This window comes from Arvicanthis niloticus, chromosome 16 (assembly GCF_011762505.2).
Source record: "Arvicanthis niloticus isolate mArvNil1 chromosome 16, mArvNil1.pat.X, whole genome shotgun sequence".
In the NCBI taxonomy this organism is placed as follows: Eukaryota; Metazoa; Chordata; class Mammalia; order Rodentia; family Muridae; genus Arvicanthis; species Arvicanthis niloticus.
Window position 1 is genome coordinate 5,809,457 of NC_047673.1, and position 10,633 is coordinate 5,820,089.

The following is a 10,633-nucleotide window of genomic DNA, read 5'->3' on the forward strand; positions in this document are numbered from 1 at the left end:
CTCTTCTTCTCTGAAAAAGCATCGTTGGTAACCATTTTGCTTTCTTTTTTATTTTGACTCTCAATACAAAATTAGATTTTTAGGAATGCATTGAGGGCTGGCACTCTCTGTGCCCAGCGGAGCCTGGTCAGTCAGTACCAGCTTTGTTTTCCTTGGGGCTGTGTTAATGTTACCTACCAGGAATCAGAAGCTCGGTGTTTGTTGGCAGGTGACCTGTTTGTGTGCTGCCTCAGTCACCAAGCTAGCTGCACTGGAGGGCTCAGGGGAGGGGGCAGATACCGTTGGCCTCTGTCTGTGGTGTCTGCTCACAAAGATGACAGCGCCTCTCTCTTTATAGCAAGCCCTGGAAGCTCCAAGTGCAAAAGTGAGAGGCCCCCACTCTATTGAGAGAACGCCCACCCTCGGAGCAACCTGAGCTCTGTCTTTCCTGCTGCCAGAGAAGCTGCTTATTTACTGGAAGCTGGTTGTGTATCTTGGGATTTTCCAACTGTTCTCCCATACTTTTTCAGTACTAGTCGGCTCCTAACATCTGTCCATGTGCTGTGCTCACAGGACTGGGTTCGGTGTACCTGGCCCGTTGCCAGCAAACAGCCCGGCCGAAGCTTTTCCTCCTGCCTTTGGGTCTTTTCTTAGAATCCTTCTTCTCCTTCACAGCTCACAAATGACCATAGGGTTTTGTTTGGTTTGGTTTTTTATTTTTTTGAGACAGGGTTTTTCTGTATAGCCCTGGCTGTCCTGGACTCACTCTGTAGACCAGAGTAGCCTCTAAGACAAAGATTAGTCTGCCTCTGACTCCTGAGTGCTAGGATTAAAGGTGTGTGCCATGGCTCTTTTCCAAGGAAGACACGGGATTTTATTTTTAATATAGATTCATGCAATTTTGCTTCTTTTATTAAAAGTAGTCTTTCGGGAATAAATTAAGTATTTTCATTAAGTTCTTAATTGTATAAATAGGTAAAATGTGTTAAAAATCCATGATATAAATACTATTACCAAAATGGATCATAGATCTTTTTTTAATGTAGAAAGGCTAGTTTAGGAGAAAAGTATATAGTTTTAAATTTTTTTCTTTAACTCTTCATGCATTATGTGTCTGACAGGATTTTATGTCTAGGTCAACTCTGAAAGCTGACTAAGCAAATTGTCAAGTAGAAAGCTACATGGCCAGTGTGAACAGCCCTCACTTAAAATGTGTTCCAGGAAGCCTAACAATAGTTTATGTTGGCAAGTCTGTTTCCCCTTTAGAAAGGGTGGCATAGTTGGCCCTGTTACACTGCCCTCAGTAACTTAGTTCATATGCATATTCAGAATATTTGCCTTTCTGATGAATGACCCTTGAACAGACTTTTGCCCATCTAGGATTAATAGGGAAACTCAAAGCATTGAATGAGCTTCCCCAACCCATCTCTTTGCTAGTATGTTTCAACTGAAATTGCTCAAGAATTTTGTAACATGTGAACTCTGTGTTTGCAATAGGATAACTTCCCTGCAAGAATGTAACTGTTGTTTGCCCCAGGTAGTATCTGTGCTCAGGAGTACAAACAGTACAACGATCAGAATTTGTCAAACCTCAGCAGGCAGAAACAGGTGGATTGCTCTAAGTTCAAGGTCAGCCTAGTCTACTCACAGTGAATTCCAGTCCAGTCATGGCTACTTAGTGAGACCTTGTCTCAAAAATGAAGAAACAAACAAAAGAGGAGAAGAAGAAGAAGAAAGAGGGAAGGAAGGAAAGAAAGAAAAAGTGTTTATATAAATGTGTTTACATTGATTATTTCCTTAGACATTGCAGTAGCTTTCCACCATAGTATTCATTCTGTTCATTAAAAATGCTGATTCAACAGTCCAGATAATCCTAGGGGCTAACTCACGGACGTTTTTCTAAAATAAAAGCTTACTGAATGCTAAAACCACCATAACTTATAAAGTAAGAAGTGCCTGTTCCTGGATCCACACACTGGATGCCACCGACATTAGGAATGTCTCTGAAGTGACAGCTATGTTTTCTGAACGAGAAATAGGGACAGCTGGGAGTGACCTTCCACAAGTCCCTGAGCCTCAGGAGAGCAAGGTCAACCTGTGCTCTTTGCTTTGTGCTGTGGATCAGGAGTAAACAGTTGGCCTGGGCTTGCTAGCTGCCCCAGAGGTGACAGACACAACCAGCTGCCTCCTGCCAGGGGCCCCAATGTTTGGTGAAATTGTGTCTCACTCCAAAACCTGCCATGTCCCTACAGCCATTAGCAGGCTGTTTCTAGAGTCTGTATTGTGAGGTTGTTTTTTAAAACCCAGCCTAAGTGTATCTATCACAGGATGTGGCTGGCTCTTACCCACACTGCCACCCACTGGCCATGTCTTTTTCTAAGGCATCCAGTGAGCACAGCTGCTGGTGGCTGGAGGGTTGTTTCATGAAATTGCTTCCCACCTACCATACATTGGCTTTGCTGAAGGCAGCAAGCATGATTTGAGATATCACAGAGAAGCATTGGTGCAGACTGACAGAGTAACAGGTGAGGAGGGATGGGAGCAAGGCCTTCTGGGAGCAGACCAGCAACTGTGGAACAAATCCAAGCACATTCAACACCGTAGGATGGAAAATATCTATCAGTGGCAATTTAAAGTTTCAGAAAACAAAACAGTACAAGAAGTCAGGAACTTAAACTCAGAATTATTCTATGCTTGCTAGATAACATCAAAGCACACTTCCCCTACACTGGCCGTTAATCTCAGATTCTTGTTAGAATGAGCCAATGTCACATAAAAAGATTTCAAAATGAAATTTTGAAAAAAAAATATGAGTGGGAAAGCAAATAGACTATGAATGACAAGTGTCAGTCATAATTGTGTGACTGTGTTTCTGAGTAAAATAAATAGACTATGAATGACAAGTGTCAGTCATAATTGTGTGACTGTGTTTCTGAGTAAAATAATTAGAATTATAATTATTAGTCGGTGTGCTAACAACTCCTTAGCTCATTCTAAATATGCGACTCTGTTTTTGTGGGGTTTTTTTGTTTTTGTTTGTTTTTTGTTTTTTGTTTTTTGATTGCTTTATTTCAGTTTGGACCATATTGGATTCTATTTTATGCTGCAATATAACGGCACTAGGAAGATTAATGGTGTGTTTAGACGGAGCTATTATTTGTCTAGAAGGAAGGGACCCAGAGGTTTGATTGATGTGTGTACTGCCAATCACATCCTTGGGATTCTACATTTAAAACAAAAGCTGTCATACAGTATCAATAACAGTAATTGGGGCTGAAGAGATGATTCAATGGTTAATAGCACTATCTGCCCTTCCAAAAGACCATGACAAATGGTTCACAACTGTCTACACAGCTCTGGGGAATCCAGTGCTGCTGTGTAACCTCTGAGGGTACCCAAGTACATGTGACACACACACACACACACACACGCACATAAACTAAATACTAAAAAATAGAATATCAGGGGTGGAGAGACTGCACAGTGGTTAAGAGCACTTTTTGTTCTTTCGGAGGACGTGAGTTCAGTTCCCAGCACCTACATGGAGGTATACAGCTACCTGTAACTCCAGTTCCTACGGATATAACACCTCTGACCTCCACAGCACCAGGCAGGTGTGAGGTGCACATAGATATGTGCAGAAGACATTCACACATACATATAAGAATAAATCGTTTTGTTTTGTTTTGTTTTGTTTTGTTTTGTTTTGTTTTGTTTTTCAAGACAGGGTTTCTCTGTGTAGCCCTGGCTGTCCTGGAACTCACTCTATAGACCAGGCTGGCCTCGAACTCAGAAATCCACCTGCCTCTGCCTCCCAAGTGCTGGGATTAAAGGCGTGCGCCACCACTGCCCGGCAAGAATAAATCTTAAAAATGTATCAGTAACAGTAAGCCGATAAGAGTGTCACATTGCTGTGCTCATCATGACACATGGTCCTTAGCATATGCAGAGGACATTTAAAATTCCATCCTCCCAAATGTAGATGTTATAAGTATACAATTCTTGGTCAAGAGGGAACTCAGCTGAGAAAAGTCATTTAGCTCTTCACTCATATCTCATACTTTTGCCTCTAACACAAACAATTGTAACCAAGTAACTGAAAAGTACAAGCATTCCCAAATCCCCCAAAACAAAGTAACCAACTCAGCGTGTGAAATGCAGGCAGAATCCTGCAAGCCTGGTCCCCTGGAACTGCTCATCTGGAGGCTGGAGACTGCCCTTCATGCGGACACAGTCTAAGAGGTAATGCTGGGGTTCATAGCAGCAGGCCTTCCAACACTGGCTACTTCCTTCTCTGTGTTTTAGAGGCCACACCAATGCTGCTGGGCTCAAAAGAGAATTATATGTTATCCTATCTTAAAGTGTTCTTCACTGTGAAATGCAATAGTACCTATCTACTAGGTTCTGAATGTGAACATTTGACAACCTTGTTGACAAAACAAAACAAAAACAAAAAAAACAACCCCCCCCCCAGGATGTACTGTTATCTGTTTGACTTTTATCTGTGTGACTGCATGCTGCATTTTAATTCACAGCACAGTAGAGGTTTTAGGATGGCATCCACGTCCTGAAGTGTTGAAAGGGACTGTTAGTGTACCTTCAACTCAGATCATAAAACTCAGCTAACACTAAGCGGCTAAGCGTGCTGTGGACACCTGTGGAGCCTCATTGCTTGCAGTGATCCAGAATGCATGTCTTTGCCTCTGAACATTTCTGCCTCGGTAAGGCTTACTTCTTTATGTGGTTAAGGACTTCGGTTTTTATAAGCATCTTTGGTTGTGACATAGAATCTGAAAACAGAAATTGTCACATGTTATTACAACATCGTCTGGTCTTGTCTTAACTGTAGTTTTAATTCCTGATACTGCTGTTTTAGCCCATCCTTTTAGAGTAAGTGGGTTCTATCTTTCTTTTCCATTTTTTCCCTTAAGACCATACTTTTTGTATACATATTAAAAACATGATAATAGAGTGATTTGATATGGTCTTAATCTTTGAGCCTAGAGAGTTTCATTGTCAACATTCATACTAGAGTCCACAGAGATTCCAGGAAAAGATGATACAAAGTTACAATGATGAAACAAATTTGTGGTGTGACAACGGGGTGGGCCTGAGGCCCCAACACTCAGCCGGCAATGGCAGAAGAATCTCCAAGTTTGAGACTGTCCTGGGCTACATGGTGTGATTCAGTCTCAGAACACAAACAAACACACAAAATGAGAGATAAAAAGAAGGGAGGAAGGGTGAGATAGAGGGAAAAGAAAGGAGGAGGGAGGCTCACCTCTATCTTAGTTAAATAGATTTGCCTTTTGAAGAAATGTGTATGTAACAAAAGGAACAAATGCTACCAAGTGGGAAGACAATTGTGGCAACTTTGAAGACAAATCTTGTTTTATTTGCATCTTTTTTTTTTCTTTACCACACCAGTATCAGACTTTTGAGTACTTAATGTTTAAATTGGTTTGGAAACTGGCTGGATCTATCTTCAGTACTGTGGTTTCAAAGAGGTGTCTGTAACCAACAGCCTGTATTGTGAAGAAGCTTCCAACTCATACAGAAGCAGGTGAGAAAGGCAGCTGATGGGTAAAGTATTATATGGCGTGTTTAGATCAGAGGGTCAGCCCTATGTGTGTAACTAGCATTACACTCCCTGCCCTCCCTGTCCAGATGTTTCTTAAACAAAATGAATTCACTGCCAACAGCTTCTATGATTATTTTCTTCTCTAAGTCTGAAATAAGTTTGCTCTTCCCATCCAAATTGATGTCTGCTCTCCATAGTGCGGATATCACAGGAGGGGAATGAGCCCCTTTCTCCGCCCTGGTGGATTGCAGTTTCGAACATGATTGTGAGAGTTAACACACTTAGTATGGAAACCAAGAGTGCCCGTTCCACAAAAAGTACAGTCAAACTCAGGTCCTTTTAGCCAATATCCGTTTCTCAAGTTAGGAGCTGACCATCTCACAGGAAAAGAAGATTCCAAGTGAAGTTTGTAAATGTCACTTCGTGCTAAATCAAGGGTTAGGAACTCTGTTGCCCTTTGTGTCTGGTTGATTTTTAGACTGCTGTGCCCTCTTGGACTGTGGTACCAGGAACTGCCTGTGCAGTTCACAGTCAGGCTTGACATGCTCATGAGTTATGAGGTCTGGTGATGAAGCTGTACAGACCTGAGGACAGGATAAATCTCGTCAGACTCATTAACCACAGCTGTGCTCAATGGTCCCACAATCTCTTCCTATTGATAGCTGTGCCTGTGGGTAGTATCCCAAAATTCCAAGAATTTTTGTTCCTCCCAGGTCTCTTGGTCCCCCAAGTCTCTTGGTCTTGCTGGGTCTCTCAACTCACATTTTTCTCCTGGGTAAAGCAGAGACATAAAGGAGGCTGACACTCCTTCAGTCATTACCAGGGCAGTGTAAATAGCAAACCATACTCCCAGATGAAGTCTTTCTCAGGATGGAGACCAGTCTTGCTCATTTTCCATTTAATACATGCTATTGCCTTGGGTGCCTCCCTGCATGGGTAGCAGCTATCACCCTCTGCACTTGCTTGGAATAACAGGAGCCCAGGCAGGTCTGAATTTTCCAGTCCAGATTGCTAGTGTTCTCTGACATTGTCAAAGTCCCAGTAACTTATTTCCCTGTAAAGAAAGCAAAATGACATTTCAGACCCTACTAGTGCCCTTAGGAAGTGTAGAATCCAGAGGGTGGCCCAGAGCAAACCTACACTTCACCAGATCAGAAGGACAATTGTAAGTCTAAAATCCTGCTATACAGGGAAAGTACTGGGGTTGGAAAGCTGACATTTCACTGCATTGAAGGCTAACACAGGACCTTCCATGGGTGTATGCAGCGGCACCAGAAGACATACTGAAGACACTTTGAGGGTGGATCCCCATCTTCCTTCACAGAAGATACAAATGAATAACGTAAGCTATATATGAAGACACACAGCCATGAAACTTAGGGGAAAAGACAGAGATATCAATATTTGATCTCTTCAAACAGAATTCCTTGAGGAAAGGAGTTAAATGGTAAAGGAGAGGACATTGCTGTTGGTGTCCAGAATGAGACTGATTTCGTGATAATGATAGGAAAGCATCCAAGACCCCAGCAGGGGAAGCAGGTACAAGAAGAATCTCAGGCAGAAAATTCTCCTGTGGCTTTTGTTCTCTCTCTCCACTCTTGAGACCCACCCTTAAAGGACCTTCCAGGATACCCCACACACTCCCAGGATACCCCACATACTCTAGCAATGTTGTTCTGTGCTTTTGGATTATAGTTTGTAATTTTTTATTACTTAATTAGAAACCCCTTTGAAAGTCGTAGAAATGGCTCAGGAATTAAGAACACACTCACTATATTTCCAGAAGGAGAGAATTCAGCTCCCAGCACCAGTATTTTGTGCTCATAACCACCTGTAACTGAAGAGAATCAGACTCCCTCTTTGGGTCTTAGTGGTCACACACACACACACGCACATCAGATGGATCTTTTAAACAAGAAGTGGCCTTTATGTAGTTATATAAAAGGTCATTTAAGTCAGTCTGTAAGAGACCTCTGGATCTCTAGCCCCTTCATACATTTGGTAACTGCTGACATCATTTTGTGTCTCATCCCCTGACTGTAAACCACTCTGTGGGGGCATTATAGAAGGAAAGTCTCTATGTGGCAATGACATGTGCATACGTAGGATCCAGTTTTTGCTTTGTAAAAACTTCCAGAGGATGCCCTGCACTGAACCTCTCCATCGTAAAGATGGAGGTGTATGCTTTTCAACCATTAAAGTTTCTGTCAACAGACACGCATGCTCACACAGAGAGACGGGATTGCTCAATGTTAACTCTGCTCCTTCCATCTTCATGCATAATGATAATTACTTTTAGTGACTGTGCAAGTTGCATGCCCCTCCAGCAGCACAGACTTTAAAAGTTCTCTCCTTGGCTTGGCAGCATCCTTTGTGCAGACCAAGAGCCAGTGCTTTGTGACACGTGTGGTTCCCAGTTCCTTACTTGTATCTCCATTTTCTTTACGTGGTCTTTCAGTGAGTGGCAATTCCTACTTTTATTTAAATTTCTCACCTTTCCTTTTGGATTTTGGATTTTTGTTTTGCTTAAATGTCTGTTTTCTTCTCCCCATCTGAACTCTCAAGACCTTCCTCCCACATTCCTTCTCTCTGTATTTGGAGAGGTGTATTTGGTGTATCACAGGCACCTGTATAAGATCTTTGTGTCTGTGGCATGGTGATAGCTCGAATTCACTTTTCTTTCCCCACTTCTGGAAACTTTTTCTGAGTGTGTGGTTTCATGCTGTGTGACTTTGAGCCTCCCAGCATGTCAGGTCTGCACAGCCAGCTTCCTTGTCTTTTCCCTTTGAGGACATCCTTGTTTTTCAGAGGCCGGTGTGCATGTTCTTAAAGGGCCATGCACATAAAGATAACTTCTCTGGCAAATTCCCATTTTCTCACTCTACGGGAGCCTCTTAGACTATCAGTTAACTGTTTTCCTGGTGCGATTAGAACTCATTTGGGGTGTTTAATGAGCCACCTTATGAGGACTGCAATACATTTAGAAACGATGGACATAATTAAAGACACTGAGTTCCCCACCCACAAACATGAAACATTTCCCAATTTTCTTAGGAGACTTTCATCTTCATATAAACTTAGGTAATTTTGCCTATAGAGGTCTCAAGCATATTTAGTTAAATTTCTTCCTAGCACCTTTTACCCCTGGTTCCTCTTGTCAATACTATCTGAACACAAAACTTTACTTTAAAAAAAAAACTGTTGTGGTTGCTTGGGGAAAGAAATAAAACACATAGTGATTTTGTTCGATGATTAAATCCATGGGGAGGTGGGGGGGGGTTGGTTCTTGGAGATGCTGTGGAAATACTGTTGTTGTTCCTAGGTCTTCTTTCCAAATTCCTTTACTACCTCAATGAACATCCTCTTACTTCCAGGCTAGAACCACTAACACAGTACAAGGGCAGAGCCTTCTTTTAATCTACTTCGTGTGTGTGTGTGTGTGTGTGTGTGTGTGTGTGTGTGTGTGTGTGTGTGTGTGAATATAGGCAGGAGGTCAATGTCAGGTATCCTCAGTGTTCTCTTTCCACCTTATTATTTGAGACAGAGTCTCTCACTGAACCCAGAGCTCACAGGTTCATCCAGCTTGGCTCTCCAGTGAATCAGGGGGATCCTCTTGTCTCTACTTCTCCAGTGCTGGGGTGACAGGAACACACTATTACTCCTGACTTTTTTTCATTAACTTATTTATTTATTTACTTTATGTCCTTATCTCAGCCCCCTCCCTCCTCTTCTCCCAGTCCCACCCTTACAAATCCCTCGTCCCATTACCCCTTCCTCCTCTTTTCAGAGAAGGGGAAACCCACCCCATCCTGCTCCTCCCCTATGTATGGGAGTCAGCATCTGTCTGAGGGCTGTCGGTCTCTATGCCTTGGCAGTCTTTCTCACTTTTGAGCACATGGGTCTATTGCTGATCTTTTCTCTGAGCCTGGCTCCTATATTTCTGACCACACAGACGATCCAGTCACAATGACAATAAAAACAGGGCCTCGTTACCTTCTTTTATACCTTAGATGATAACCAGTATTTCACAGAAAACAATTAACACATTTTCCAGAAATGAAAAATCAGAGGCTTTCAAATACTTGTGTATGCAGGTATGCACGGAGACCAGAGGACAGATTTGGGAGTCAGTCCTCAGTGCCCTCCAAGTTAATTTTTTTTTTTAGATATCTGAAATTGGCTTGGGATTCACTGATTAGAATAGGCTGGCTTACATGCAAGGCCCAGGAAGATCCACCTGTCCCCACCTCTCCATTCCTGGGATTACAAGGGCATGCCACCCTGAAGGGCTGTTTTATGAGGTCCTAGAGGAGTTAACTCAGAGCCTCATGGTTACAAAGTAATCACATCTCCAGCCAAGGTACCACCCCAGTCCTCAAATATCTGCACTCAGTCTTTCAATCTAGGCAAGTGTGTATTAATTCTCTAGTATTTTTTTTACTTAGAAAGAACATAATACATTACGTATATCATTTAAATATTAGTGCTAAGCCACATTAATAGGTAGCAATACTAAAGGGAACATATTTAACAAAGTTACTTTTAAAAAAGAAAGAAAATCCTAAAAGTGAAAATCACATACTCCACACATTGTATATGAATGGATGTTTATTTGCAAAACAAATTCTATGTAAATCTTCCTTCCCTTACATGCAGACCGAAGTCATGTGACTCCCTGGAGGGAGAGGGTTGAGCCTGAAGTCTTCCTTCCCTGTGTGATCAGAGCTGCCACAGGAATCCACACCAGCTACAAGGCACCCCAACAAGTGTTGTGCTGGAGTGCACATTCCTAATCTCCCCATGAAGCTGCTTTGACCCCAGAAGTCATACTCAGTGACTCACTACATGGACTGAAGGTGAAGTTTGACAACATGGACAAAAAGGACAATGTGCAGAGGCACGTTGCATGAATACTGCATGAACAGGTCAATGCAGGGCATGGCATTGGTGCCTCTGTGTTGCTACAGCTTTGCTTGACTTTCAGAACTCTCTCAAGTCCTTACAATCTTAGGTTCCATGACAAAGTCAGCAGAACATCCGCCCGAAGCTAAGGACAGCAACGAAGTGGCATGC